At 39.7% G+C, this 26,944-nt stretch overlaps 2 pseudogenes; one reads left to right on the top strand and one right to left on the bottom strand.

Moving 5' to 3' along the window:
* Positions 1–2,647: 2,647 nt before the first annotated feature.
* LOC103107714 (transcription factor BTF3-like) lies at positions 2,648–4,253 on the bottom strand (annotated as a pseudogene).
* A 9,379-nt stretch (positions 4,254–13,632) lies between these two features.
* Positions 13,633–14,539, top strand: LOC103107713 (enolase-phosphatase E1-like; annotated as a pseudogene).
* Positions 14,540–26,944: the final 12,405 nt, after the last annotated feature.

Here is a 26,944-nt window from a genome sequence, read left to right as displayed (position 1 = left end):
ACAACAACAGAGACCTGTGGGGTGACTTCAAAAGAAATAATATACGCATTATTGGCTTACCAGAGAAAGAAAGAGAGGGAGAGGAAGAAAGTATTCTTCAGGACATAATAGCTGAGAATTTTTCTAGTCTAGACAACATCAAAGACACAAAGGTACAAGAAGCCCAGAGGGTCCCAAACAGAATTAACCTAGACTTAAAGACACATCATATTTAGAATGGAAAGGAATAATGATAAAGAAAGGATCCTGAAGGCTTCAAGAGAAAAACAAAGAGTTACCTACAGAGGAAAACCCATAAGATTAGCAGCAGACTTCTCCACACAAACTCTACAGGCCAGAAGAGAATGGCAAGATATCTGTCAAGTGCTCAATGAGAAAGGCTTTAAACCAAGACTACTGTATCCTGCTAGACTGTCATTCAGACTAGATGGAGGCATAAAAATCATTTCAGACAAGCAGCAGTTGAAATAATCAACTATCACCAAGCCTGTCCTGAAAGAAGTTCTGAAAGGTCACCTGTAACAGTACTGCATGCTAACTGATAGCGCCACTGGAGCCCCAAAAGGTCTCCTATAAATAGTCAGACCAACATAAATATGCCATCTTTCAGAACACTCTAAAATCTACGAGAATGGTATTAAAATATCTTCAATCGGGGAGTCGGGCGGTGGCGCAGTGGGTTAAGCACACGTGGCGCAAAGCGCAGGGACCGGCGTAAGGATCCTGGTTTGAGTCCCCGGCTCCCCACCTGCAGGGGAGTTGCTTCACAGGCGGTGAAGCAGGTCTGCAGGTGTCTATCTTTCTCTCCCCTCTCTCTCTCTGTCTTCCCCTCCTCTCTCCATTTCTCTCTGTCCTATCCAACAACAAAGCAACGTCAACAATGGCAATAATAACCGCAACGAGGCTGCAACAACTAGGGCAACAAAAAGAGGGAAAAATGGCCTCCAGGAGCGGTGGATTCATGGTGCAGGCACCGAGCCCAGCAATAACCCTGGAGGAAAAAAAAATTAAAAATAAAATAAAATAAAATAAAATATCTTCAATCTTTGATATCAATAAATGCCAATGGCCTGAATTCACCTATTAAAAGGCGTAGAGTAGGAAGATGGATCAGAAAACACAAGCCAGCAATATTCTATCTACGGGAAACCCACCATACTCAATAAGACAAACACAGACTCAAAGTGAAAGGATGGAAAACTATTATACAAGCCAGTGGCCCACAAAAAAGGGCAGGAACAGCTATTCTCATATCTGACACAATAGACTTTAAAATCAAGAATATTAAAAAAGATAGGGATGGACACTACTTAATGCTCAGTGGATCAGTCAATCAAGAGGACTTAACAGTTATTAACATTTATGTACCCAATAAGAAGCCATCTAAATAGATCAAACAACTACTGAAAGAGCTATAGTGATATATTAACAGAAACACAGTAATAATAAGGGACTTCAACACCCAACTCTCTCACTTGACAGATCATCCAGGAATAAAATCAATAAAGACATGAGGAGTTAAATGAGGAGATAGAAAAACTTGAACTGTTGGACATATTCAGAGTCATTCAACGCCAAGAAACTGGAATACATATTTTACTCAAGTCCACATGGGTCATTCTCAAGGAGACACCATATGTTAGGTCACAAAGACAGCATCAGCAAATTCAAGAGCATTGAAATCATCCCAAGTATCTTCTCAGACCACAGTGGAATTAAACAAACACTTAACAATCAACAAAAGATTAGTAAGAGTCTATAAATGTGGAAGCTCAATAGTACACTACTTAACAACTACTGGGTAAAAGAGGAAATTAAGGAAGAAATCAAAATGTTTTGAGAGTTCAATGAGAATGAAGGCACAAGCTATCAACATATTTGGGACACAGCTACAGCAGTACTGAGGGGGAAGTTCATAGCCATACAAGCACACATTAGGAAACAAGAAAAAAGCACAAATAAACAGCCTGATTGCACATCTTAAAGACCTAGAAGAAGAGGAATAAAGGAACCCTAAAGTAACCAGAAGGACAGAAATAACTAAAGTTAGGGCAGAAATAAATAACATTGAAAATAGGAAAAACATACAAATAATCAAGGAAAGTAAATGATGGTTCTTTGAAAGAGTGAACAAAATTGACAAACCTTTAGCCAAACTCACAAAACAAAAAAGGGAGAAGACCCAAATAAATTGGATTGTAAATGAAAGAGGAGATATCATAACAGACACCACAGAAATTCAACATATCATGCGAGGCTTCTAGGAATAACTATATGCCACCAAGCTAGCGAACCTGGAAGATGTAATTTCCTAGATACCTATGAAGTTCCAAAATTAAGTAAAGAGGAACTACATAACATGAGCAGGTCCATCACAGCTAGTGAAATTGAAACAGTTATCAAAAACCTTCCCAAAAATAAAAGTCCTGTACCAGATAGTTTTACAAATGTATTCTATACAACTTTCAAAGAAGAACTAATAGCTCTACTTTTAAAAGTTGTCCAAAAGATTGAAGACACTAGAATACTCCCTTCCAGCTTCTATGAAGCCAACATCACTTTGATACCAAAAGCAGGCAGGGATACAACCAAAAAAGAAAATTATAGTCCGATATCTCTGGACAGAGATGGAAAGTACTCATATTCATTACATTTCCTTTAAAATCCTAACAGGATGAATCTTAGTTATTATACTCTCATTCTTCATGAAAATTTGCTTAATGTTAGCAAAAAATTCTCTTTTATCTTTTTCTTCAATGGGTTTCATCACTCTGAGCCACCTTTTCCATATAGACAGAGTCAGAGGAAAATGCCCAGAGAAATTAAGCAGAAACATAAGCAAAGATTTGTATGCAAATATAGCAATTGAAAGCCTTTTTTATAAGGGCAAAAAAAAAAACCCTTTAAATAAGGCCAAGTATAGTAGATTGTTTAAACTGCAGGTCAACAAAGGCACAAATGATAAATGATTTAAACTTTGCAGACCATATTGTCTCTGACTCAGCAACAGCTCTGCCTTTGTGGTATGAAGCATCACAGGCATTAGCAAGTGGGAGTAGCTGTGTTTCAATAAAAGTTGACTAGTGGACATGGAAATTTTGAATTTGTCACTTTCAAATATAATTAAATGTTATTATTTTGATTGTTCTCATTAAAATATAAAACATTCTTTTTTGTTACATTGTATTGCCATTTTAAACCTTTAATCAAATTCCATCCAAGATTATCAGCCACATTACATGCCATGATTAGTTTTCTATAAACAACTTTACTTTCTGTGTACAAATCAGTATCAATGAAAGAAAAAAATGAAACTGTATACTAAGCAAAGAACTTTTATTAATCTTTATCTAAACTTTATTTCCAAGCTTCTTCAGTTTAAATAGCTACAAAAAAAAATGAGTTGTGTATATGCAAAAAACTGAAAAAAAAATAAAGCTGCAGTGTCCAGGGGGCACTTAAAAATATTGAGAGACCTAGATTTTATCGGATCCATGAACAAAACTTTAAAAAGCAGTCAGAGAATAAAATAGCAGCTCCCAGTAACTTCTTCAAGTTTATCTTTATCAGAAGTTGACTTGATTCAGTTTGCTTCATTCTTTTTTTCTTTTTAAAAAAATTTTATTTATTTTATTTTGTGAGAGATGTAGAGAGAAAGAGAGAGACAGACAGACACAAAGAGAGAGAGAGAAAGAAACACCAGAGCACTGCTCAGTTCTGGTTCATGGTGGTGTGGGGATTAAACCTTCTGAGACTCAGGCATGAGAGTCTCTTTGCATAACCATTATGCTATCTACCCCCACACCAGTTTGCCTCATTATTGAAGCCTCATCAAAATTCTCCACAAGATGTAGAGCTTCATCATCATCCTCTTCAGTAGCAAGTGGAGCTTTTCCATCCACAGACTGCTTGGGCAAAGCTTCTGCCAGCCTCCTTAAACTGGTCAGGCTGTCTGCACCAAGCTGGTTCAGGATGCTGGGCAGCATCTCTGTCAGCTGCTTTGTCTCAGCATGGCCTGTAAGGGTGAAGGTGTCAGAGATGCCTGCAATATGGAGTTGTTAAAGTAGATCACTGCTCCTTGGTTTGTGAACATATTCATCTCTTCAATCCCAGAGATACTGCTAACCCCTAACTTCTGTAAAAAGAACTGAAACTTTTAATCACTGTTCTGTGAACCACCTTCTACTTTCTGCAATTCCTTTGCCACCAATGCACACTTGGGCCTGCAATTTGGTGAGCTTCTCTTGGTTCATAGTTTCTTTCATCTTGCTGCAGTGAGAGTGGGGCTGGCTACCAGGGAGATAAGGCTCACATACTCAGGAACCAACATGGCAGCTAGAGGGAGCCTGAAAGTCTAAAACGAACATTCTAGGCTCACAGGTTCTACAAAGACAAGACAGCCAACTATATTTGCCTACCCCTGGATGAAATTATAGTATCATCAGAATATTATCCTGATACATAATATCAGATGAAATTACACAAAGTGAAAGTAGGTGGAGAGAAGAAGAAAAGGAAGGAGGGATACTGACTGAGAGGGGGAGGGAGACTGGAAGATACTATGCCAACAGATTTTAGTAGTTATTTCTAGATTGAGAGATCATGTAAGATATAGGCAATTTTCTTTCATTATTTACTTTTTTCAGTTTTGTACATAAATTTATGCTATTTAAGGGGAAAGGTATTTTTAAGGAGAATTTTTTCTCATTTTTTAGGCATTATTCAGAAAATAGAATTGAAAAGTTCTTGATAAAGCTCACACTGTTTTTAGCAATAACTTTAAATGACACCACTTTTCAAAACAGAAACTAAAATTTTATCTTCAGAGGCATATACTTTTTGAAATAAAAAACAATCTGATTAAAGCCTAAAAGTGTGTTATAAGAATCCCTTACCTTTTAGTTTCCCTTTTATTATTCCTCAACTATCAAGCAAATACTTGTTTCCCTGGTTCCCCCTGTGCTGGTATAGTGACAACACCAACTACTACCAGCCCAGTATCCCAGACACATCCCTTTAACTCAGATCCTTACAAAAATTAAAGCTCACCCATATCTGTCCCATCCCCACATCTCTATCTCACCTACTGGGTAATGGTCAGTTAATAAGAAACCTGTGGTTTGCTATGTCCATATTTTAATGTTTATACTACATAATGGTTCACTCTGTATGACCTCCAGAAATATCTTTCTATTTATTTTTAAAAGGATTCTTGGAATCTTAATATCTCAGTTAAATTGACTAATTAGCTGACAGGCAAATCTCAGGCATCCAAACCAGTATTTCCCAAACATATTCTCAACAAACACCCCCTGAGATATTGAATGTTCAGATTATTTCATGAGATATTTTGAGATTATACATACCATGTTCCATTTCTGAGATTCAGAATTCATCTTCGCATATTAAAGATTTTCAGGGTCTAAAAGTAACCGTATCATTTAACTTTATTCAACAATTCATTGTATCCCAAACTTATTTTTATCCTCCCGCCTCTATATCATCTCCCATCTTTTTTTTTTTTTCCTGTCTTTACCAGGACTTCACTACTCTAGGCTCACTTTTTCAGACAAAGAGAAAGTAGGAGTTAGATATAGAAAGAGAAAGAAACATACTTCACAGCACCAAAGTTTTCTCCAGTACAGTGGGTGCTGGATTTAAACATGGGCTGTGTATAGAGATACTATGCAGGTGTGCTATCTTGCTGGTCCTTGTTTTCTTCAGATAAGAAGAGTAGGGGTTACGGCAGAACCCACAGCACCAGAGCTTCCTTGAATGCTGTGGAGGCAGAGATGGAACCTGGAATCTTACATATCCCACTTTGTTTTAATCAGAACATATAAAAACATCCAGTAAAAACAGTAAATAACTCCTTAACGTGTACATACAGCTGATGTAGAAAGGTCTTAGAATATAGCAATCTGCCAATGCCCATGTTCAGTGGGGAAGCAATTACAGAAGCCAGACATTCAACTTTCTGCATCCCACAATGACCTTGGGTCCATACTCCCAGAGGGATAGAGAATAGGAAAGCTATCAGGGGAGGGGATGAGATACAGAGTTCTGGTGGTGAGAATTATGTGAAGTTGTACCCCTCTTATCCTATGGTTTAGTCAATGCTTCCTTTTTTATAAATAAAAATAAAGAATAGTGTAATATACATTAGTATCCTTCCAGTCATTCTCATTAAAGTGTCAAGGTCCCAGATTTAGAATCAAATCCATCCTGGCCTGGGATCCATTGTATTCCCTCAGCTGCTTCAGCTAGCTGCCATTTGCATATGTATGTCCCCTTAAGTTAATGACTGGCTCCAACTTCTTGCTTCTCCATTTGCTTCTTTCAATCTCTTTGACTTCACACCACATGCACAATCACACTAGTATTTTACAGTTGCTGAGTGCCCACTCACCAATTCCATTATTTAAATTTAAATTAAGCCACCATAGCTTCCTCAGACACTGCCAAAATTAGCATATGTTTTCAGTATTTATGAGACACATACAGCTGACATTTTTAGAAAATTACATTCCATCTGCAAAAACACATGTATCCAACTGTGGTGAGATTAGATGTTCCTGCATTTATTTTTCTAAGAATTGAGCACATTCAATATACAGCCTTCTCTGAAAGCATCTCATTGTTTCTCTTTTGGCAGTGTCAAATATCCAATCACTAGGGACACTTATGCATTAACCTTGAATTCAATTAATAGAAAAACATTCACTTTTTCCAAAAGCAAAGTTCTATAGCTAGTGTCAAAAGACATAGAACAGAACATAGTTGATACTTAAGATAGTTTCACAAAAACAATTCTTTCATACTACAAATATGTGCCCCTTACAATTAGATATTTCAGAAACACAAGACCAGTCTACAGTTTGCCATTTTCCTAGCAATGATATGGTATAATGCATCTGTTCTGAGCATTTTCAGCTAATTCTCAGTATCAAGGAATCTCAGTATCAAAAAGATGACATATTTTCACCACATTAATATTTGGCTACTAACAGAGAGTGTAAGCAAAACTCTGTCACCTTACCATACACACAACAAGTTTCAAATTCAACAATAGTTTTTGAAAAATGAAATCAAATGTGTCTGCTTTAACAGAATATTAATCATGAACCTCCATGTAAGAAAAATTACTTTCCATCTTCCTTCAAGGAATCACATTAAGTTGGATAAACCATGAACATAATTCACCTGAGCCTTAGGTATATATAACTCAATGAACATTGTGGTGTGCTATTGTATTATTACAGACAATATAAAAATAGAGCCCACATTAGGTTATTTTAGAAATTGAAAGAGTTTTTTCTTTTTTTTTAATTTGAAAATCCTTCTTTCAAACTGGGAATGGGTAGAAAGGACTCTTTGGGGGTTCAGTGCACAATGGTGAAAAGGGACCTAAGTTGGTGGTGGAAGACACCTGTCATAAGAAGAAAACAATATGTTCTCATTGATCAACAACTGTCCTATAACCCATTATTTCCTCCATGAAATTATTTTTAAAAAGAAATAAAAACTTTCAGCTAGGACAATAGCTTAATGCATTATAAAAATGGGCCTGCTCCACACCATCATCTGGAACCCTAGAATCCTGGGATTCTCACATAGACATGATGGGCCTAGACCTCTAAGAGATCCCTCTCTCCACCATCCCTGGTCATCTCCATCAAGAACAGCATCGTGGACCCTTTCATGGGCCTCTACAGTTCCTTGCCATCAATGGATAACAACAGTAGTATAAACTTCCCCCCTTTCGAAGGGAGGATGGATCAACATGCTCTACCAATCGAGGAAAACTAGTCCTTAACTGAGTGCAGCCTAGAATGTACCTAGCTATGACCATGGAATGTGAGCTCAGACTGACAGGAATGCAGAGGTTACATAGGCTTCTGTGCTGAATATGGACCCCAGATCAGATTGATGGGTTTTACAGTTGACAGTACTTATATACTTTTCCCATATTTGGGAGCTACTCCCTTTCCCGATCCAGCATTTTATTCCTGTTTCCAACTCCAGCACCATCTCCCCAGACAATACGTCTAGCCCACCTGTCAGGCTCAGGCAAAAATTAATAAAGTCATGTATCCCTTGGAATATATCTAGAAAAGCCCTACCAGATTTTCCAAAATAAAACTCCAAATCTAATCTGCTCTATTCTCACCTTTAGGTTCCTGATTATTAAACAATTTTTTAATTTTTTATTTATAAAAAGGAAATACTTATAAAACCAGAGGAGTACAATGCCACACAATTCCTACCACCAGAACTCTGTATCCCACCCCGCTCTCCTGATAGCTTTCCTATTCTTTAATCCCTCTGGGAGTACTTGTTCTACTTTATATCTTACTGCTTTCAGCCACCAAGCTGCTGTTGCTTGTATAATGCCAACCTGACTTCCCTGGGCAGATGACCTTAATAATGTGTCCTGGAACCCCATCTCTCCAGAGTCCAGCCCCACTAGGGAAAGACAGAAACAGACTGGGAGTATGGGTCAACCTGCCAACACCCATATCCATCAGAGAAGCAATTACAGAAGCCAGACCTTCCACATTCTGCACCCAATAATGATCCTGGGTCCATACTTCCAGAGGGATAAAGAATAGGAAAACATCCAATGGAGGGGATACAGAACATTGATGGTGGAAATTGTGTGGAATGATACCTCTCTTATCCAATGGACTTGTCAATCATTATTAAATCAATAAAAATTAAATAATTAAATAAAAGTGGTCCTGCTATTCCTGAAGGCATTAGTTCAACTCTAGCACCCTCATATCATAGAACTGAACAGTACTCTGTTTCTCACAGTTAATAGCTATACTGCTAAAGCTCTTCCACAAGATGAAGAAAAAGGAACACTCCCTTCCACCTTCTATGAAGCCAATATCAATCAACCTGATACCAAAAGTAGATAGGGACACAACAAAAAAGGAAAACTACAAACCAATATCTCTGATGAAAATACATGCCAAAATATTGAAAAAGATCCTGGCCAGTCAGATACAGCAGTAAATCAAAAAGATTGTTCATAACTACCAAGTGGGATTTATCCCAGGAATGCAAGGCTGGTTCAACATACATAAGTCAATCAATGTCATTCACCACATCAATGAAAGCAAAAACAAAACTCAGATGATTCTCTCAATAGTGCAGAGAAAGTCTTTGACAAAACTCAATACCCATTCATGCTCAAAGCACTGCAAAAAATGGGAATAGATGGGGAATTCTTCAACATACTGGAGTCCATATATAGCAAACCTACAGCCAACATCATACTCAATGGACATAAGTTGAAAGCATTCCCCCTCAGATCAGGGACTACACAGGGATGTCCATTATCACCATTACTCTTCAACATAGCATTGGAAGTTCTTGCCATAGCAATCAAGCAAGAGAAAGAAATCACAGGAATATAGATTGGAAGGGAAGAACCCAGGAGGAAACTACTGGACGTTATTAGGCAATATAGCAAGAACCTAAAGAAATCCATCAAGAAAATACTGGAAGTTATCAGGCAATGTAGCAAGGTGTCAGGCTACAAAATCAATGTACAAAAATCAGTGGCATTTCTTTATGGAAATTCTAAATCCTAAGAAGAGGACATCCAGAAATCACTCCCATTGGTTGTTGCCACAAAATGAATAAAATATCTAGGAATAAACCTGACCAAAGAAGAGAAAGACTTGTGTACATAAAACTATGAGTCACTATTCAAGGAAATAAAAACTGATACCAAGAAATGGAAAGACATCCCATGCTCATGGACTGGAAGAATAAATATCATCAAAATGAATATTTTCCCAGAAACATATACAAATTTAATGTGGTGCCTATCAAAGTTCCACCAAGCTTCTTTAAGAGAATAGAACAAAAACTACAATCATTTATCTGGAACCAGAAGACACCCACAATCAACAAAACCATCTTGAGGAAAAGAAACAGAAATGGAGGCATCACACTCCCAGATCTCAAACTATATTATAAGGTCATCATCATCAAAACAGCCTGGTACTGGAACAAAAATAGGCATACAGAGCAGTGGAATAGAATTGAAAGCCCAGAACTAAACTTCACACCTATGGACATCTAATCTTTGATAAGGGGGCCCAAAGTATTAAATGGAGAAAGGAAGCTCGCTTGAATAAATGGTGCTGGGAAAACTGGGTTGAAACATGCAGAGGAATGAAACTGAACCACTTACATCACCAGAAACAAAAACCAACTCCAAATAGATCAAGGACCTGGATGTTAGACCAGAAACTATCACATTCTTAGAGGAAAACATTGGTGGAATACTTTCCCACATAAGCCTCAAGGACATCTTTGATGATACAAACCCAACTGCAAAGAAGACTGACACAGAAACAAACCAATGGGCATACATCAAATTGAAAAGCTTTTGCTTGGATGATACAAACCCAACTGCAAAGAAGACTGACACAGAAACAAACCAATGGGTATACATCAAATTGAAAAGCTTTTGCATATCCAGAGAAACTATTAAATAAACAAAGAGACCTCTCACAGAATGGGAGAAGATCTTCACATGCCATACATCAGACAAGAGACTAATCACCAAAATATACAAAGAGCTCAACAAACAGGAACAGAAAAGCAAATGACCCCATCCAAAAGTGGGTAGAGGATATGAGCAGAACATTCACTACAGAGGAGATCCAAAAGGCTAACAAACACATGAAAAACTGCTCCAGGTCACTGATTGTCAGAGAAATGGAAATAAAGACAACACTGAGATACCACCTCACCCCTGTGAGAATGGCATACATCAAAAAGGACAGCAGCAACAAATGCTGGAGAGGCTGTGGGGACAAAGGAACTCTTCTGCACTGCTGGTGGGAATGTAAACTGGTCTAGTATCTGTGGAGAGTAGTCTGGAGAACTCTCACAAGGCTAGACATGGACCTTCCATATGACCCAGTAATTCTTTTCCTAGGGATATACCCCAAGGATTCCATAATGCTCAACCAAAAAGATAGGTGTACACCTATGTTCATAGCAACACAGTTCGTAATAGCTAAAACCTGGAAGCAACCCAGGTGCTCAACAACAGATGAGTGGCTGAGAAAGATGTAGTATATACACACAATGAAATACTACACAGCTCTTAAGAACAATGAACTCAACTTCTCTGACCAATCTTGGATGGAGCTAGAAGGAATTATGTTAAGTGAGCTAAGTCATAAAGATAAAGATGAGTATGAGATTATCCCACTCATAAACAGAAGCTGAGAAAGAAGAACAGAAAGGGAAACTCAAAGCAGAATTTGACTGAATTAAGGAGTAGGGCACCAAAGTAAAAATCCTGGGATGCGGGTGAGGGTGGATGTTCAGCTTCACGAGGCAGGGAGAGGGGTGCTGGCAGAAGGGGGGGAGGATGAGATGGGACACAGTCTTTTGGTTGTGGGAATGGTGTTTATGTACACTCCTATTAATTTGTAGTCATATAAATCACTATTTAATTAATAATATGAGAGAGGAAAAATTGATTGAATGTCTCAAACTATTTAATGCACAGACCATAGGCTGAGTCTTTGATATGTTGACTCTCTTAAAAGCTTAGACCAGGGAGAACAGAAGCAACTAGTGGCACAGCTATATTCAAATAATGTCAAAGGACATAAATTATGGTGATGTTGTGTATGAGACAGCAAATCCTAACAAAGGGATATTTCAAAATTAACCCAATTGCCAAATAATTTGATTACAGCAATAACTAAACCCTAAGATAGCAGGAACCTCCCACTTACTCTATAGAGCCTATATTCCCCCCAGTCCTGGAACCTCTAGAGTGGGGCTCACTTTCCTGCATGCTTCTTTCAATTCATACCAAATGATATAGCATCCACTGAACCCAACCTAATCAATTCAACGAGTACCATCTCAGCATGCTTCACTTCAGACTGTGTCCAGAGATGTCAGACATGGAAGGTCAACCCCTTCACCCTCATTACTAAGGTGAGACCTTTCCTTTCATAAGATTCTCAAATTCAGTTCCAGATGGTTCACTTCCTAATGAAGTCCCAAAGCCTAGATATAGACCAGGTCCATGAGATACAGCATATGTTCACATGTATCCATAAATTAGGGCAAAACATGTACCTGAAAGCAAAAGTACACAATAGTCTGTGGTTAGTCAGTATAAAGTCTATAATGAAGTAGTGTCTACTTAGACTTAGATGCCCTCCTCACCTACTTCCTATTACAGTTCTCTCACTCACTCCAAAGCTAACCTCATCAAAGCAAGGACTGAAAAAGCTTGAATAAGGGCAAGAGACTGGCATACTTAACGATGAGATTTCCAAACAGACATGACGGGCCTAGACCTCGAATAAATCTTCTCTCCATTGTTTCGGCCATCTCTCTAAGGAACAACACAATAGATCCCTTTGTGGGCCCCCATAGGACCTTGCCTTCAGCTTGGATCAACAATGGTAGAGAATGTTCCATCCTCTGAAGGGAGGCTGGACAACATACTCCATGCTACACCTGAGGAAGATGGGTCCTGATATTGAGGCATTCCTACTTATGACCACAGAGTGTGAGCTCAGATCTAAAGGGATGCAGAGGTCACTTAGGCTCCTAAGCTGACTATGGACTCCAGATCACATCAAATCAATGGGGTCTATAGTCAACAATATTTATACCTCTTTCCCATATTTGGGAGCTACTCTCTTCCCTGATCCAGCTTTTTGGTCCTTTTTCTAGCCATGACATTATCTCCCCAGACAATAAATGGATCCACCTGCATATCAGATTTCAGGCTCAGGGAGATAAAAAGAAGATAAAAAGAAAAAAACTAGTATAGTTTCCACAGGCCCTTTGGAATAGAACTAAAATAGGCTTACTAGTTATCTACAAAACGGAGCCCCCCCACACACACACACTCTTTGTCTGCACTATTCCAGCCTTTAGGTTCATGATCAGTCAACAACATATCTGGCTTTATATGTTAACTCTCTTTTCAGCCACCAGGTTCCAGATGCTACCATAATGCCAACCAGACTTCCCTGGACAGACAACCCCACCAATGTGTCCTGGAGCCACCTTCCCCAGAGCCACACCCCACTAGGGAAACAGAGAGACAGGCTGGGGTATGGATGGACCTGTCAACGCCCATGTTCAGCTGAGAAGCAATTACAGAAGCCAGACCTTCCACCTTCTGCATCCCATAACGACACTGGGTCCATATTCCCAGAGGGATAAACAATAGGAACACTATCAAGGGAGGGGATGGGATACGGAGTTCTGGTCGTGGGAATTGTGTAGAGTTGTACTCCTCTTATCCTATGGTTTTGTCAGTGTTTCCTTTTTATAAATAAAAGGTAAAACAAAGAAAGAAATTTAAAAAAAATAACTGAACAGTGCTCTGTTTCTCATCATTCTCTCGTAAAAAATAAATACATAAATTTTAAAATAAGCCATTTTCATTTGGAGAGCTCCGGGATTGGGTGTGGCCACCTCTCCCAGTTGCACTGAGGGTTGTGTGCTGTGAGCAGTGAGTGAGCATCAGGCTGTGTGCCTGCAGGGCTGTGATTGTGGGGCGTGCCTCCTCCGCCCTCCAGAGCTGCAGACTGAGCCCCGTGGGTGCATCCAGTAGGGGAGATGATCGTGCTTTTGGTGCCCACCAAAGTCACTATCTTCCTGTTAGATATCTAAGTTACTACAACTCTGATTGCTTTCATGAAAGACACTTTATTTTCTTACATCAAAGAAAATGTTGAAGAGTATCTGCAGAAGCATTGGGAGGAAGAGGAGTGCCAGCAGGATGTAATCTTCTGAGGAAACAGGCTGAAGAGGACTCTCATCTGGACCTGGAGAGCTGTTCCCATCCCAGTGGCACATGGGAATAGTGCTGAAGACCTACAGCAGGCCATCCAGGCTGTGGTAGATAATGTCCACCTGCAGATGTCCCTGGACCAGAAGACCACAGCTCTGAACCAGCTGCAGGGTCACATGTGGAGGGCAGCCTTCACAGCTGGGTGCATAAAAGCAGAGTTCTTTGAAGATGTAGTCCCAGCAGTCAGGAAATGGAGAGAGGCTGGAATAAAGATGTATATCTATTTTTCAGGGAGTGTGGAGGCCCGAAGTTATTGTTTGGATATTCTACAGAAGGAAATATTCTTGAGCTTGTTGATGGTCACTTTGACACAGATTGGACACAAGGTGGAGAGTTACCGAAAGATTGCCAACAGCATTGGATGTTCAACCAACAACATCTTGTTTCTGACAGATGTTACTCGTGAGGCCAGTGCTGCTGAGGAAGCAGACACTGTGGCTATGGCGGTGAGACCAGACAAAACAGGGTCAACAGATGATGTAAAAAGGTACTACAGCTTCATCATATCTTTCAGCAGACTGTGCCCGCCTTCTTCAGCTTAGAGAAGGGTTTCTAATCAAGGGCAGTGGGTCCTCAAAGAGTTCTCCCTGTAGTCTAGTGTCATTCTAATGGTAAAAGTAATTTACTTAAAAATGGGATACACATGTATGCATTCCAGTGTATATATGTGTATGTTCAGGTCACCCTTCATAGGCACATAAGTGAGAAAAGAATCTCTCAGTTCAGTGAAAGGGAAACTTATTTAAAGATGCTTTATATGTAGAAATTATTGGAAACCACAATATGCTTATTAAGATGAAAAATTTAGTTGATAGAAGAAATTGATACCATATAGATTAAAGGTTGTTTATCAAGTTTTACACCAAAATCTAAAGATCATTCAGAAGCCTTGTTATCTGAAAAACTGGGCATATTTCAAAGTTTTGTTTCATATAATAATAATTTCTTCACTACAACAATTTTTAAGTTAGAGTATAATAACTCCATTTCAAAGTAATGGGCTCCCTATATATGAAAGACATAGATAGTTGTTTCTGCTATAAAAGAGAGAAAAACTAGAGAAGAAAACACATTTGAGTCTTGATCATTCAAGTATCTGTTACTTCAGGGACTCACTGATCATTGGCATGTCTAGCTAGCAGTTGTCTTGGCAATGAAAAGATGCACTGATGTAGCAGAACGGTCCTGACCCTGTCACTTAGTGTATTTATAGTTGCCTTTTGAACTACTGGGCACAGATTGAGACTGTGGTTATTACAATTTGCTTTTATAGAAACAAGAATTTACTGAAATGAATCCATAAAACCTAGAACACTTATGTAATATCTCCCTCTGAAACAGATGCAAGAAATATACATTTTATAACATTGTTTGTTCTTCAATTCTAATAAGATGTCGTGTCAATATATGTTGTGGTTGATAAAAACATTTTCTTCACTCAGAAAAAGATAAGCCATTTTAACATAATTCTGTCTTAATTATGATCGTAATCTTTCTTTAAATAATAAAAGCAAGTTTTCAGTTTCTAAATAAATCAATTCCTATAAGTTCTCATTTTCTTGAAATTTACTTGTCTTTACTTTTTATAGAAAATAAGGAATTAACTATAGTTTTCCTTTAAACCTGAAGATCTTTCAATAATCTTTAAAGCTGGAGTCTCTCAGAGCTCATTTCTTTTCTTCCCCTTTTGGTTAGTGATCTAATATCTACTTACAAAATTATAATTCTCACCACCAGAGTTCTATGTCCTAATTCCCTCCATTAGAAACTGTAGTAGTTCTCCCAAGATCAAAGATATGAGTTGACTATTATTTCTATGACTATCTATATTTTATATATGTGCCCATTTTTTCTGTCGTCATGCCTTATCTTCCTTTCTATATCACACCTACTTCTGAGTGTCTTTTCTCTCTCTCTCTCTCTCTCTCTCTCTATCTCTATCTCTATCTCTCTCTCTTCTCTTTCCTGGTCCTGATGGAATTAGAATTCAGAGCCCTCTTACCTTAACATTTCTCCCCATATGGGAGTATGAACCAAAATTCTTTATGGGTGCAGAAGGTGTAAGGTCTGACTTCTGTAATTGCTTCTCCACTGGACATGGGCGTTGGCAGTTTCATTCATACTCTCAGCCTGCTTTTATCTTTCTTTAGTGGGCTAGGGCTCTGTAGAAGTGAGGTTCCAGGACATATTGGTGAGGTCATATTCCTAGGGAGTTCAGGGTGGAATCATAGTAGCATCCACCCTTTCAGGTGGCTGAAAGGGTGTGGTAATATATAAAGCAGGACAAAATATTTAATAATATAGGAAATATGGGAAAAGTATATAAGTACTGTCAACTGTAAACCCCACTGATTTGATATGGGGCCCATATTCAGCACAAGAACCTGTGTAACCTTTGCATCCCTGTGGGGCTGAGTTCGCATTCCATGGTAATAGCTAGGAACATTCTAGGCTGCATTCATTACAGGACCAATCTTCCACAATTTGCAGAATATGCTGACTCAACCTTCCTTCGGAGAGTGGGGCAGTCACTACCATTGTTGTTCCACATTGAAGGCAAGGTCCTAGAGAAGCCCACAGCATGTAATAGTGGCTATTTCTTGGTTCCATGCCCAAGTGAAGAGTTTAAAGTTTCTCATAGACAGCTACACTGAAAAAACAATTAAGAACATGAATATGGCATGGCATATAAATATAAATATTTATTTCAGGTAATTTTAATTTATTTATTTTCTAGATGAAAAACTGACACACAGGCACATAAAAAATGAATTATACAGCAAGGAAGTAAAATAACCACAATATAATACTGGAAATTTAGCTCCAAAACATATGTCTCCCCCACTCAGTATTCCACAAGAATTCAAATTCCATTAAAAAAAGAATCCTCAGCTCTGTCTAAAATAAAAAGGCTGACCTCCAGTAAGAAGTTATCAAATGAATGAACATATTTTAAATAAGTGGGTATATGAATAAATGCAAAGGAAATCAATAAAAAATAAGATTGTGGGAGTCGGGCAGTAGCACAGTGGGTTAAATGCATGTGGTACAAAGCACGAGGACCAGCGTAAGGATCCTGGTTTGAGCCATCGGCTCCCCACCTGCTGGGGAGTTGCTTCTCAAGCAGTAAAGCAGGTCTGCAGGTGTCTATCTTTCTCTCCCCCTGTCTTCCCCTCTTGTCTCCATTTCTCTCTGTCCTATCCAACAACAATGACATCAATAACTACAACAATAAACAAGGGCAACAAAAGGGGATAAATATTTTTTAAATAATAATAAGATTTCATTTTATTGAGATCCAGTGATTCCATGGCAAAAGTGGTATATTATTTATTAGATCTCGCAAAGATTTAGAGAAAAAGTCTAACCTAGTGATGTTGCTTTGCGGCGGCAGGATGCAGCGGCAGGATGCGGCGGAGAAAGGGAAAGAAAATCTGGAGCAGAGAGGGAACACAATCCTTTATTGTTGGGTCAAAGCACAGTGGTTCGGGCCACGTGGAGCTAGCCAAAAATGGCTGTCCCTGCTACGTGCAACACCCTTCCGTCACTGAGGTAAAAAACCAGGCGAGGGAGAGGGGGGGGGGGAGAGGGAGAGAGGGGAAGAGGGGAGAGGGGGAGAGGGGGAGAGGGGGAGAGGGGGAGAGGGGGAGAGGGGGAGAGGGGGAGAGGGGGAGAGGGGGAGAGGGGGAGAGGGGGAGAGGGAGAGAGGGAGAGAGAGAGAGAGAGAGAGGAAGTAGGAGGGCTTTATAGGGAAACAACCAGGAGTGACGTGTCGGGACAGGATTGGTTGGGAGAAGCACTTGAGAATATCTCGGGAAGTGGCAAAACCTGGGGGCAAAGACTGCATCTGCATAATTCCCCAACACAGTGACACAAAGGCCATATTTGAAGAATGCAGTTTTACTACACTGTGGGACTGAAATAAGGGAGTGGTAAAAATAAATAAACTTAAAAAGTGGATTGATATTAGACTATGGATGTTTTGTCATTCTTAAGGTAGTCAAGGTGTTTATGTCAAACAAAAATTAAGAATTGTGTGCTGGCATTTAATGGTGGCCTTTTTTCTCAATACCAGGCCACCTCATCATCTGGGGCTTTAGTCAGGAAATCTCTGAATTGCCACAAAGATATTATGGGCCTAGACCTCTAATATATCACTCTTTCCACTATCACTGGTCTCTACCATCAGGAACATCATCATAAACCCTCTTGTGGGCCTCTCCAAAACCTTGCCCTCTTTGTAGAGCAGCAATGGTAAAAATTGTCCCACTCTCCAAAGGGAGGCTGGGTCAACCTACTATGCCACTCAAGGAAGATAGATCCTGAAACTATTGCAACCTAGAATGTTCCTAGCTATGACCAGGGACAGAGAGCTTAAACTGATAGAAACTAGGAGGTTACACAGGCTCCTGTGCTAAATATGAATATATATGGGCCCTAGGTCAGATCAATGGGATTGACAGTGGCATTTATATACTTTCTTCATATTTGGGAGCTACTCTCTGCCATAATCCAGATTTTTAGTCCTATTCTCAATTCTGACACCATCTTCTCTCAGACAATACTTTTAGTCCACTTGTATGTTAGCTATCAGGCTCAGGCAAAAAAAACCTGACATCATGGGCTACATAGAAAATATCTAAAATAGACTTCTCAGTTTCCCTAGACAGACAACCCCACCAATATGTTCTGGAGCTCCACTTGCCCAGAGCCCTTCCCCACCAGGGAAAGAGAAAGACTGGCTGGGAGTAAGGATCAACTTATCAATACCCGTGTTCAGCAGGGAATTGGGATGCATTGGATCGACCTTCCCATGGTGCATCCCGTGAGTACCCATTCATTGGGGAAACTGACGATCCTTCCTAGCCGACTGAATCCACATGGATCCCAGTCACTTTCAAAGCCATTAACTGGCTACGGAAGAAGGGCAAACACTAGAAGAAGAAGCGGGGAATTACAGAAGCCAGACCTTCCACCTTCTGCATCCCAAAATGACCTTGGGTCCATACTCCCAGAGGGTTAAGTAATAGGAAAGCTGGGGAGTGAGGCAGTAGTTCAGGGGGTTAAGCACACATGGAGCAAAGCGCAAGGACCGGCCTAAGGATCTCGGTTCAAGCCCCCAGCTCCCCACAGGCAGTGAAGCAGGTCTGCAGGTGTCTATCTTTCCCCTTTCTGTCTTCCTCTCCTGTCTCCATTTCTCTCTGTCCTATCCAACAATAATGACATCAATAACAACTACAACAATAAAACAATAAGGACAACAAAAGGGAATAAATAAATAAATAAATATAAAAAACAGTAGGAAAGCTATCAGGGGAGGGGATGGGTTACAAAGTTATGGTGGTGGGAACTGTGTGAAGTTGTACCCCTTTTATCCTATGGTTTTGTCAATGTTTCCTTTTTATAAATAAAAAATTAAATAAAAATAAAAAGAATCTCACCTTTCCAGAGCCCTACTCCACTAGAGAAAGATAAAAGTAGACTGGGGGTATGGATTGACCTGTCAATGCCCATGTCAAGTGGAGAAACAATTATAGAAGTGTTCCACCTTCTACACCCCATAAAGAATTTTTGTCCATACTCCCAGAGGGATAAAGAATAGGAAGCTTCCAATGGAGGGGATGGAACATGGAACTCTGGTGGTGGGAATTATGGAGTTGTTCCCCTGATTTATCCTACAGTCTTGTTAATTATTGTTAAATCATTAATAATAGAGAAAAAGAACTGTGTGCAGAGGAGAAACGTTGTTAGCTTTATTATGTTATGTTAGAGCATAGGATCTACATGACTGAGACCTTAGAGTTCCAAGGTTCAAACTCCACAACTACTATAAGCCAGACTGAGCATTTATCTAGTCTCTCTCATAAAAACGAATACATATTTAAATATTGCATGCATTAAAAAAGAAAGTCAGAGGTCAGGGGATATCTCACTCTATAGGGTACATGCTTTGCTGTGCATGGAACTAGTTCATATTTTGACACCACAAAAATTCTCATGGTATGGTGTCTTTCTTTTCTCTATGTCTATATGTCTTTCTCCCCCTGCCCCCATGTGGGGCAAGCTCTGGACGGCCTGTCTTGACCACCCCACACCCAACAGTCTATTGGCCACCAGAAAGGTGTTATAGCAGAAGAGGAGAACAGGCCACGGTGGGGGTGATCTCACAGAGTGACCACTCTGGACACTACGGCAGAGAGGTCGTGTGTTTATTGGGTTATATGGAGGTATTCTTTTTTTATTACTATTTAAGAAAGGAGACATTAACAAAACCATAGGATAAGAGGGGTATAGCTCCACACAATTCCCACAACACAATCTCCATATCCTGTCCCCTCCCCTGATAGCTTTCCCATTCTCTATCTCTCTGGGAGTATGGACCCAAGGTCGTTGTGGGTTGCAGAAGGTGGAAGGTCTGGGTTCTGTAACTGCTTCCCCGCTGAACATGAGCGTTGACTGGTCGAACTTGGAGGTATTCTTATACTCGAACAAGCAGGCAGAAAAAAAGAAGTATGGTTGGACCAATCATTATAAAGGTAAATATCGTGAAGCGGGAATAAGCTGGGAACAAGGAAAATTAAAAATTAAAATGGAAACTTAACTATAATCTGTGCAGCAGTTTTCGGTAAGCAGCTCCTGCACCTGGGCTAGGTGCAGAATGCTGGCAATCAAGGCCAGCTGAGGAGAAGGCGGAGGGGCAGGGAGGCCTTTTGAATGAACTCCTATTGGTCTCAGACAGATGATCCAGATGTCAGCCCTGCTCATTGTGCCACACAGACCACCAACCCCCTTATCTGAAAGAGAACAATGAGAAAATTTGCCAAGGGAAGATCACCCACTGAGTGGTAGGATCATGTGGTAGGATGATCATTGAGAAACAAAAAAGAAAAGTCCTCCTTATAGCTATTCCCACAACCAGAAAAGCCAGGAACATGACTCTAAAATATCCCAAACTTATGTTTCAGTTAAGCCATGTTTTATTCTGTTCTCCAAGAAACCACCATTGTTCATTCTGTTTGAGGCAAAATTTCTGCTTTGTTGTTAACCAAATCTCTATGACTTAAATGAAGCTGTGTTCTTGTTTTTTCTCAAGATAAATGGAAAACAGCTGTTTAGCATTTTCTCTATAATAAGTTTCATAAAATTCAGGCAACTAGTTAAGCTTGTTCATGACATTTGATCATTAACCCAACACACAGGACACAAAGATACCATAACAATTCTTATAATATTGGCTTTAGTAAAAGAAATCACTCAGAGCTTTTTTTAAATGTATAAAGAATTAAACTATGTTCCTTTATGGGACAGTTCCTTGTTTGTAATGTTTTCCTTGTGGTACAAAAGGCATTGTCTTTACGATAAATGAAGTCTCTCTGGAACTGATTATATCACACATGGGAAGCAAATTGCTGAAATAAATTTTTATTTAGCAGCAAGAACATTCCAAATAAATCCACAAGAAAAGAGTTTCATGAGGCTTCATTTTGCATTTACATTCCCATTTGGTTAATATCCCCTTGCATCAGTAGGAGCAACATAAATAGAATAACCACAAATCACCCTTCAGTTATTTACTCCTTACTCCTACCACTTCTCTCTGCCTTAAGCATTTTGTCCACCTTGGAAACCACCTCCTGGTTATCTTTGTATTTCCATTATTTCTTTATTTCTTTTTTTCTTTTTTTAAAAAAGGAGACATTAACAAAACTATAGAATAAGAGGGTTACAACTCCACACAATTCCCACCACCTGCTCTCTGTGTCCCATCTCATCCCCTCCCCTGATAGCTTTCCTATTCTTTATCCCTTTGGGAGTATGGACCCAAGGTCATTATGGGTTGCAGAAGGTGGAAGGTTTGGCTTTTATAATTGCTTTCCCACTGAACAAACATGGGAATTGACTGGTCGATCCATACTCCCAACCTGCCTCTCTCTTTCCCTAGTAGGGTTGGGCTCTGGGGAAGCAGAGCTCAGGACACATTTGTGGTGTTGTCTCTCCAGGGAAGTCTGGTTGACATCATGCTGGCATCTGGAACTTAATGGCTGAAAAGCGAGTTTGCATACAAAGCCAAACAAATTGTTGAACAGTCATGAACCTAAAGCTTAGAATAGTGCAGATGAAGTGTTGGGGGTACTCACTGCACTATTGTGTACTTTTGCTTTCAGGTATATATTTTGCCCTAGAAAACACCCAGAATTACCAAAACAATCTTGAGGAAAAGAAACAGAAATCGAGGCATCACACTCCCAGACTTCAAACTATATTATAAGGCCATCATCATCAAAACAGCCTGGTACTGGAACAAAAATAGGCATACAGAGCAGTGGAACAGAATTGAAGGCCCAGAACTAAACCCCCACACCTATGGACATCTAATCTTTGATAAGGGGGCCCAAAGTATTAAGTGGAGGAAGGAGGCTCTCTTCAATAAATGCTGCTGGGAATACTGGGTTGAAACATGCAGAACAATGAAACTGAACCACCTTAATCTCACCAGAAACAAAAATCAATTCCAAATGGAGCAAGGACCTGGATGTTAGACTAGAAAATATCAAATACTTAGAGGAAAACATTGGTAGAACACTTTCCCACCTAAACCTCAAGGACATCTTTGATGATACAAACCCAATTGCAAGGAAGACTAAAGCAGAAACAAACCAATGGGACTACATCAAATTGAAAAGCTTCTGCACAGCCAAAGAAACTATCACACAAACAAAGAGACCCCTCACAGAATGGGAGAAGATCTTCACATGCCAATAGACAAGAGACTAATCACTAAAATATACAAAAAGCTCAGCAAATGTAGCAACAAAAAAAGCAAATGACTGCATCCAAAAATGGGCAGAGGATATGAACAGAATATTCACTACAGAAGAGATCCAAAAAGCTAACAAACACATGAAAAATTGCTCCAGGTCGCTGATTGTCAGAGAAATGCAAATAAAGACAACATTGAGATACCACCTCACCCCTGTGAGAATGGCATACATCAAAAAGGATTTCCATTATTTCTTTTTTTTAATTTTAAAATATTTTATTTATTTATTCTCTTTTGTTGTCCTTGTTGTTTTATTGTTGTAGTTATTATTGTTGTAGTTATTATTGTTGTTGTTGTCATTGTTGTTGGGTAGAACAGAAAGCAATGAAGCAAGGAGGGGAAGACAGAGAGGGAGAGAAAGACACCTGCAGACCTGCTTCACCACTTGTGAAGTGACTCCCTGTAGGTGGGGAGCCAGGGGCAGGAACCAGTATCCTTACGCCAGTCCTTGCGCTTTGTGCCACATACGCTTAACCTACTGCGCTACCGCCTGACTTCCCTCCATTATTTCTTATCCTCAGTTTCCTTAAGATCCTTTGTTTTTATTAGTGATTTAATATTGACTTACAGAATTATGAGATATCGGGGAGAACTCCATGCCTTTCTCAACACCAGGGTTCTATGTCCCCATTCCCTCCATTGGATACTAAAATAGATCTCCCAGGGTCACAGATAGCTATATATATATGCCCTGTTTTTTCTATGATCTTGTCTTCCCTTACTTTCTAAGTCATACCTACACCTATTTGTACTTCCAAATGCCCTTCCTTTCTTCCTCTTCTATCTTTGGCTCTTGTAGTTTTGAAGAAATTGGAGTTCTTATCCCTACCCACCCAACCATTAGAGGCCAGGATTCCTCAAATAACAATTCTAGAAGTTCTCTTTTTTTCATCTTATACTGCTTTCCTATAATATATCAGTAACATGAATCACAATTTTATATCTTCTTTAAGAGCTGACTTCTTAAGCACATCTAATGAACAGCTATTGTTAAACATCCAACAGAATAGACATTCTGTATAACACATAGAACACATTCTGTATAACACATGTCAAAATACCAAAATCTAAAACTTTTGACAGATAAGCCCCCAATCTGATTTAATATTTTCTCATTCTTTGGAGAAGGGTGGTAGTGGTTCATGATACAATTGTTGACAATATGGGCATATCAATACCACAATACCATTTTTAAACCTCCCAACCCCTACCTCTCCTGAGGCTTGCCCAACCCAAGCTTTGCTTGGTGTTTTCCTTTTCTAGTCTTGCTTCTAATGTTCCACCTATCAGTGAGATCATAAGAAACTTTTCCTTCTTTTTTTGACTTATCCTTTTAACACAATACCATCAAGTTCTACCCAAGATGAAGAAAAAGAGATGACTTCATTCTTTTAAAAGCAGAGTATTATTCCATTGTGTATATATACCACAACTGTCTTAGACACTTGTATATCATTGGAAATATGCTTACAAGGCTGGGGAGACAACTCATAGTTATGCAAGATTTTCATGCCTGAAGCTCTGAAGTCCCAGATTCAATCACCAGAATCACCAGAGCTAAGTAGTGTTCTGGCCTCTCTCTGTCTCTAGCACCTCACATTAAATAAATAAATAAATAAATAGCATTTTAAGTCTATTGACAGAATTCATGTTGATTCGTTTTGTTAATTGTTCTTATGAGAAAAGAGTGAAGGGCTAAGATAAGACCAACAGTGAAAAAGTTTACAAGTGCTTGTAAAAATCAAGTATATGTTGGGGCCCTATTCGGGGAGTCCTGAGATTCCCAAACAGACATGATGGTCCTAGACCTCAAATAAATCTCTCTCTCCATTGTTATAGGTCATCTCTATCAAGAACAAAAAAAAGACCCCTTTGTGGGCCCCCCCATAGGACCTTGCCCTCAACTTGGATCAATAATGGTAGAAAATGTTCCATCCTCTATGCTACACCTGAGGAATATAGGTCAATATTGGGCAGCTTGGAATGTTCCTACTCATGACCACAGAATGTGAGCTTAGATCTACAGGGATGCTGAGGTCACATAGGCTCCTAAGCTGAATATGGGCCCCAGATCAAATCAAATTGATGGGGTTTACAGTCAACAATATTTATACCCCTTCCCCATACTACTCTCTTCCCTGATCGAGCTTTCTGTACCTTTTTCAGCCATGACATCATCTCCCCAGACAATAACTTGGATACACCTACATATCAGATTTCAGGCTCAGAGAAAAAAAAAAAAAACTAGTATAGCTACAGGCCCTTTGAAATATAACTAAAATATGCCTACTAGATATCTAAGAAATGGAGGACCCCCCCCCCAACACTTTATCTGAACTATTCCAGCCTTTAGGTCCATAACTGTTGAACAATTTTCTTGGCTTTGTATGTTAGCTCTCTTTTCAGCCACTATATTCCAGATGCTAGCATGATGTCGACCAGACTTCTCTGGAGAGACAACCCCACCAATGTGTCCTGGAGCTCTGCTTCCCCAGAGCCCAACCCTACTAGGGAAAGAGAGAGGAGGCAGGCTGGGAGTATGGGTTGAACAGTCAATGACCATGTTCTGCAGGGAAGCAATTACAGAAGCCAGACCTTCTACCTTCTGCACCCCACAATTGTTGGGAATCTCTTAATGTGGTAATATCCTCAGACGACTCTGCAGGGCATCACACTCATTCCTGTGAGACTTCTAGATCCAACCAGCACCCCCAATACTAACTGCCACTATTCGTAACAGAACTCCCTGTTTAGATTGGCTTTCTAATGAGCCTGTCTCGGTGGAGCAGTGGCCTTTGCCTAGGGAGAAGCTACAAATTTTAAAAGAGCTCATTCAAGAGCAGTTGTCCTTGGGACACATTCACCATTCCTGGAGCCCACGGAGTACTCTTGTCTTTGTGATTAAAAAGCGCTTGGGAAAATGGCGCCTCCTCCAAGATCTCCATGAGGTTAATAAAACCATGCAGGTTTGGGGCTCCCCACAAAGGGGTTTGCCTCTTGCTTCTTCAATTCCCATGGGAATTCCAGTCATAGCTATTGATATACAGGATTATTTTTTCTCTATTCCCTTGCACCCATAAGATTGTAAATGTTTTGCTTTCTCTATTCTTTCTATTAATAACGCCACCCTGCTGATAGATTTGAGTGGGTGGTACTGCCCCAGGGCATGGCCAGTAGTTCTACTATTTGGCAAGAGGCTCTTAAATCTGCCCTTTTCCCATATATTCATAAAGGCCTTAAAGTTTTTCATTATATGGATGATGTCTTAATATGGGGAAAATTAGATACAGAGCTCTCTGCCCTACGTGATTTTCTTATCCCCACCTTAAAGAAAAGCAGCCTTAATGTAGCTCCTGAGAAGGTATAGCTAATTTCTCCAACATGTTTCTTAGGCTCAGAGATTTCTCTAACTCAGATTCATCCCTTAAAAACTTCTGTTACTTTTCCTTCTTTTTAAATTTTTTTTAAACTTTTTTTTTATATTTATTTTATTTATTTTTTCCCTTTTGTTGCCCTTGTTGTTTTATTGTTGTAGTTATTATTGCTGTTGTTGTTGTTGGATAGGACAGAGAGAAATGGAGAGAGGGAGGGGAAGACAGAGAGGAGGAGAGAAAGATAGACACCTGCAGACCTGCTTCACCGCCTGTGAAGCGACTCCCCTGCAGGTGGGGAGCCGGGGTTCGAACCGGGATCCTTATGCCGGTCTTTGTGCTTTGCGCCACCTGCGCTTAGCCTGCTGTACTACAGCCTGACTCCCTACTTTTCCTTCTAATCTCACTCTTGCTTCTTTACAAAGTTGACTTGGAAATTTAAATTGGCTTAGGCAGTATCTTTATCTCCAAACTAGTTGCCTCCAACCACTGTTTGATCTGTTAAAAGGAAACTAACAGCCCTCCTGAAAGCATACATTAACCCCCGAAGCCTCCTTGGCACTGGAAAGGGTTAACCAGGCTCTCCAGGACATGCACCTCTTTAGGTTCTCCCCCTCTTCTCCCATAAATCTTTTGATCTTTAACTCCTCCCCTACCGTGGTGGGGGCTATATGCCAGAGTCATGGTGTTCTTAATGGTTTCATACACCAGTAGGGGGAGCTCCAAGACTTCTTACCCAGACGATGCCTTCGCATATATGATTCACCAAGGAAGAAACAGATCAATTCATGTCTCAGGAAGGGAACCAGATTCAATTATTCTTCCTTTAACTCACAGATACAGAGTGGATCATATACCACCATTCGCATTTTTCCATAATTTTAA

This window comes from Erinaceus europaeus, chromosome 4, assembly GCF_950295315.1.
Source record: "Erinaceus europaeus chromosome 4, mEriEur2.1, whole genome shotgun sequence".
Classification (NCBI taxonomy): domain Eukaryota; kingdom Metazoa; phylum Chordata; class Mammalia; order Eulipotyphla; family Erinaceidae; genus Erinaceus; species Erinaceus europaeus.
Note: the sequence above shows the minus strand (reverse complement) of the source record. Positions and strands in the feature narration are given on the sequence as shown.